General features: G+C 40.2%; 1 long non-coding RNA gene across 1 annotated transcript; it reads left to right on the top strand.

Moving 5' to 3' along the window:
- Positions 1–741: 741 nt before the first annotated feature.
- Positions 742–2,955, top strand: LOC119359688. Its single transcript, XR_005172628.1, has 4 exons — positions 742–856; positions 1,947–2,034; positions 2,145–2,235; positions 2,730–2,955. It is a non-coding gene; the product is annotated as an uncharacterized LOC119359688 (long non-coding RNA).
- Positions 2,956–5,985: the final 3,030 nt, after the last annotated feature.

Below are 5,985 nucleotides of genomic sequence, written 5' to 3' on the forward strand. Positions count from 1 at the left end.
TAGTGTCTTCTAACTTAGTTTCAACTAGGGGCCTTTGTTTTGTCGGAGGGGTGGCGGTAAGAGAGAGGGGGCAACTATTCATGCAACTAGATGATGCCCCGCACATTGTTGCGGGAATGTTTGCAATATTTCAATGAGATTTTGATTATATGAAACATGAATTCTTGAAACAATAGCTTTTGAAAGTATATAAAAATTAAATGTAAATAGCATAATAAAATGAAATTTTACATGCATGCATGTTGTAGTGGGTTTTTAATATGAATAGTTGCATGTTGAGGTGGGCCTTTCCTTATGCATGTTGAATAATGAGGTGGCATGCTTGCATGTTGAGAGAAATATGTTAGTGGGGGCTAGCTATTTAGATATAAAAGATTTGCAAGGGCGGTCCCCCGGACTATAACTATGTCTCTTTACATACATTTTCACAACTGGATTTTTTTGCTTGGTCGGAAGGTGGCAGCTCCCCCGCGAATCCTCTACCCTCGCTATGTGTCACACGAGCACCATAACACCACCGTTTTTTGCCATGCCTGCAAACACAAACCAAGCACCCGATCTCACAACTAGTTTGTGTGTTTTTATCTTTTTTTTGAAATCATATACATTTTTGCATTTTTTGTTTTTCCCAAGGATTTAATAAAAAAATCAAATTTGTTTTTTGCATTTGATTCTGACAGCGCAGCTCATTTTCAAAAAAGGGGAGCATATTAAAGGAGAGAAGAGTTACTTGTCCAGATCCTCGGGCACAGCAGCTGCGCCGGTGGTGCTGCCCGACGAAAAGGGGGCAGGGGAAGCGCGGCCGTCTTCTCCATCGTCCTCCGGCGCCGCCCCGGTCAGCGAGATGGGGAACTTGGTAGGACTACATCTGAATTTTCTGTGCTTTATGAGAGCATCAGTCTAATTCTGTTCACTGTCAGTAGACATTTTGTGGTTATGAATTTACAAGTATCCAAGTTCACTGTCAGTAGACATGTCTGAATTACTTAAGCAACATGCTTGTAAGTGTTCAGTACTCCTGTAGTACTACCGTGCAAGTGATCTGCACCTGTTAGTTTTTTACCACTGTAGTTGATGGATGTAGCTACCTTATGTGTCTCTCAAGGTAGGAGATTTGCTGCTGATAGTCTTGACTAATTAAGGCATCTCTTAATCTTTTCGACATCAATTTTTCCATATTTATTCAAAAGTTGTTCTGCTTTTAGCTTCCTCTCTCCAACTCATGGAATGTTGGATTTGTAGTGCCTGTTTTGGTTTTGTTTGTCTGAACTACCAAAACAGACACTTGATGTTTTACATTTCCATAAGAAAATCTAGGAGTGTTTCCTTTTACTAGTTACAATTAGTAATATGTGAACGGATTAACCATCCTCACTTACTCTCTACCACAGTTTTATGACAAGCTATTATTATCTCAGATTTGTTTGTTTGCCCACTAGGGGATATATGGTGCGAATCTAGATTCTGGGATGGAGTTTGCAAATGGAGATGACGATTTTTGGGTATATTTTTTCTAATGCTTTTTTTGGGTGTGAATCACGAATCTGAGGGAGTGAATTAGTGTTTTGTTTGGCTTGACCTCGTACTTTTCTGAGTGCGAAATGAAGAGAACAAATTCCATGGCTGACGTTGAAATAGAGGTAGGTAGCTGAGATTTTCTCAAAGGTAACTATTGAATTCTTATGTGATGTACTTGTACTTGGTTTTACTGATGTCCCTTCAATTGCTTGCTTGCACTGAGCATTGCCAATGCTTGTTTGAATTTTCTGAGGCATTCGACATACTGAGATTATTATTATTTATTTACTGAGGCACTCGCATTCGGAATGACCCTGCATTTTTTTACTTTTCTTGCATGTTACAATTTGATGCATGTGCAACAGAGTACCAAATTATATTCATCAAGGCAGATAACTTAAAGAGTTTATTTTTGTTGTTCATGAAAGCACATACATGTTGTGCAAATGCACTTGAAGATGGTTGGGATGCCAGATTCATCACAGTTTGTTGATGCTGCACATGTTGGACACCAAGGTATGGCTGCTGCACATGGAGAGTGATGTTCTAAGTTCCTTTTTTTGTACACCCTTGTGAAACAACCTTTTTTCCAAAAATATCAATCTTACATGAACCGGTGTCAGCAGATTAACTGGGACTGGTCCGCAGCTGTTTGGAGTTCTTTTGCCATAGTTCCGTCCAGCACCTACAAAATGAAGAGAAAACATTGTTGCTGAGGTATATTTGACCATCCACAAGAAAGGTTCATTTTTTCTATGCCTCTGTTTCTTTTTTCTTAGTTCACACCATACATTCTTGATCTTCTGTAGTCACCGAACTAGATGTTAACCATGCTACATTTTTTTTCATATTTTTCTGTACACTAGGCAGGGTCATGTATATGCTTGTAATACAACCCCACTGTGGCAAATCTTGAAAAAAGTTCAGTCTTTCTCCTTAGTGTCTTGTGCAGGGAAGAGGGCAGCACCCTACTGATTTCTGTTTTAATTACCAAGCCATATTCTGTCCTAAAACATGAACCAATCAATCCATATACAACTTTTGTGGGGAGGAGTCCAACATCATTTTTTCATGGACATACAGTTAAAAATAAAATTATTTTCTGCTGTCAGAATTGCTACAACGCACATGCCAGTCAAATACTACTTGATTCAGTTTTGCCTCTTCTCTAATTTTCCTACAAATTATAACTCTAACCTATGTCCCATCAGGAATCTTCCTTACTGCTGCAGGATTGCTGTTACAAACATGAGAAGAGAGAAAAGAAAATCAGATCTAGAACAAATCAGAGAAGAGAAGGTGGGGGGAAAGGTGGGAGGGGGTGAAAATCAGAGAAGAGATCAGACGCCCTTACACTAGTGAGTTTCTCCATGCTTGTGGGCATGGGGTTTTGCCTGGGTTCAGTCAAAAAGTACAGTTCATAAAGCAGAGCAGCAAATAAGTTTTTTTGTCTTTTTCCTATGTCGTCCAGGCCCACAAGCAAACAATGTCATGGCCCAGCCCAACAAACAAACAAACAAGAAAAGAGAAACCAGCCCAGGTGTTAAGCCGGTTCAACCCAGCAGATGGAAAGCTACTTAACATGCCTAATCTACATATGATGACGTCAGCCGACTGAGACTTCGCGAAGTCTCAGTCGACTGAGACCTAAACAGTCCCTTAAAAAAAGCATGTTCTTAAAAAAACGGCACCATGTGACTTCGAGATATTTAGCAACAGACTTAAAAAGAGCATGGGAACAATTTTGAAAAATAGATGCCACTTTGTTTCTTAGGTCGATATGTTCTTGCACAAAGTATATTTCTTATGTGGTCGCTGCCAAACATCTGCTAGATTCCTTCATTTTGATGATAATTCTTTGGACATACCTTGGGAGATACGAATCTTTTATGTATAGATAGATTTAAATATTCCTATGCGGATTATTTGAGTAAAGTGACCTTAACGGCTACCATTATTTATTCATATCAAAGTGATTATTCATATTTGGTTGCAAGTTGTTTAGCGGGCAACGCGCGGTAAGCCGCGGCATAGATCTAGGACACTAGGCAGCATTTGTTCTGCTAAGGCTTTCCAACTTACCTTTTAGTTTGTGCTCTGAATATGATCATGTGACCTGCTTTCTTCAGTTCATTAATTTTTAGTCATACTTTTCTGCTAAATCTTCAGTTATCTTCTATTATGATTATGTGACCCGCTTTCTTTTCTTCTCCATACAAGCTACATGTTACTGTTACATACATGTGGGAGCAGATTAAATCTGTCCATTGAATTTTAGTCGTACTTTTCTTAAATGGATTTATTTTAAGGCATGTCTTCTGCCTTTCAAGTGATGTTGGTAGCACACATTCACTGCGGGAGGAGAGGGTCATTTATAGTATTATACTACATGACTGCTAAGTATACATAGATTTAGGAAAATTACCTGTGGTAATTCCTACTCTAGCATGTGTTCTCCTAATTCTTAAATTATGAACTCAGACCAAGATTTATGAATTCAGACCAAGCAGTGTATGTACAATTGGTTGCAGGTAATATTCCCACAGTATCTTATGTACGTCATGTTCCAAGCATCTTCATTGTTCTCTATGATCGGCTGCACGTACATCACCATAGTGTTTCATAAGCATCATGTCCCAGACAGTCAAATCGATTATTCAAATGTTTCGGGCGGATTCAAACTTACTAGATTGTGAATGACTTTCTACTTTGGGTAATCAAATCGATGATATGTCTTTTCTATGATGTCTTGCTTTATATGTCAATAATGTACAGGGAATGACTAATTTCTTGTAGCCTTTCCCATGGTAGATCAGTTTGGCCCCGCTGTGCTGCCTAACTGACTTCGAATTTGCTGCCATTGCAAGACCGTCCACAGCTAGACCTTGACGGCATCGGCCATATGGACCTGCAGGTATATGATATATTGCTACACCAGTTTTACGCTTTCAAGTCCAACTAAGGTTAAGCCACACAAATTTGCATTAGTTCTTGATTTTTTGTTTGTAAACCTTTGGATTAACTATCTCCAACAATGCTCATGCTTCTTATATTCACTTGCAATTCTAAATATATATGTGCTTTTCTCTATGCTGTACTACTAAACTATTTGTGTTAAACAAAAGAAGACATCTACACACCTGTTCTCAAACTGGATCATATTTCCGTGATGTTTTTTAAGTACCCTTTCAAATTTCAATCATGAATCGCCTAGAAGTTAAGCTACGCAGTACTCAAACTTTAACTGACTACAAATCAGTGTTTTGTTGTACCAATGCTTCCTGGTATGGGACCTGGATAAGAAGTATTTGGCCCGGGCATTTGAATTTATTCGGACATTTTATCTTACTATATGGTGAATTGGGATCAACTTATGTGGACACACGAAAACACATGCGCTGAGACTCATATAACATGAGTTAGGAACAAGTGCAGTTCTGTAACTATTCATAACATTTAGTTGCTCCATTTTTAAACTACACTTGAGCCACTATTCCTGATAGTTCCAAACTGATGTTTTATTTGGCTTGCATGAACTGAACCATGCTTCCAGTTTTAAAGTACACTTGAGCCACAGTTCCTGATAGTTCCAAACTGATGTTTTGTTTGCCTTGCATGATCTGAACCATGCTACTATGAAATCAGAGAGCAGACAATGTAGATTTAATTTTTAGTTAAAGTATAGTAGCTACTAGCTACTGTATATGCAATGCGAGCAGATTGTAAAATATGCAAACCCCTAATGTATACTAGGAAGTGTTTGTTCATTAGTATGGCAACATGTGTCATAGTGTGTCTAGGACCCGCCGGTGATCAGCTGATCCACTCTTTAGTTTTCCACCTTTTACTTTTAGCGTTTAATTTTGTTGGCCTTTTCTACGGATTTTCAATACTTCCGTTCTTTATATGTTCAAATGGTAAAGGAGGTAAAATGCACATGTATTTCCTTGATGCAGATCTCTGTGATTTATATATGTGCTCACGAGGACATTCCTGTTTGTAACGCCCCGAGACCGATGTGCTAGGTGTCCTCTAGTTATTTGCTGTTGTTGCCTTGTCATTGCTTGCGTGTCATGCATCTCATATCATGTCATCATGTGCATTTCTTTTGCATACATGTTCGTCTCATGCATTCGAGCATTTTTCCCGTTGTCCGTTTTGCAATCCGGCGCTCCTAACTCCCTCTACTTATATATATGTAGACCCTTCGATTTATTCATGGATGAAACCCTAAAATCACTCTCATCGCGCCACCGGACGCGTCCACGCCGCGCCGGACGTGTCCACCGTCCGCCGCCACCTCACTCCCACCAATGGGGAGCTGCCACGTCACCCCGCAGCCACTCTCCGCCAACCGCGGCTCGCCACCTTAGCGCCATCCTCCCACTCTCTCATCCGCACCCCGCTGCTGGCCCACGGGGCCCGCAGCCGGCCCGCGCGGCCCGCGCGTCGCCCGCCGCCACCCGC

Source organism: Triticum dicoccoides, chromosome 2A (genome assembly GCF_002162155.2).
Source record: "Triticum dicoccoides isolate Atlit2015 ecotype Zavitan chromosome 2A, WEW_v2.0, whole genome shotgun sequence".
Taxonomy (NCBI): domain Eukaryota; kingdom Viridiplantae; phylum Streptophyta; class Magnoliopsida; order Poales; family Poaceae; genus Triticum; species Triticum dicoccoides.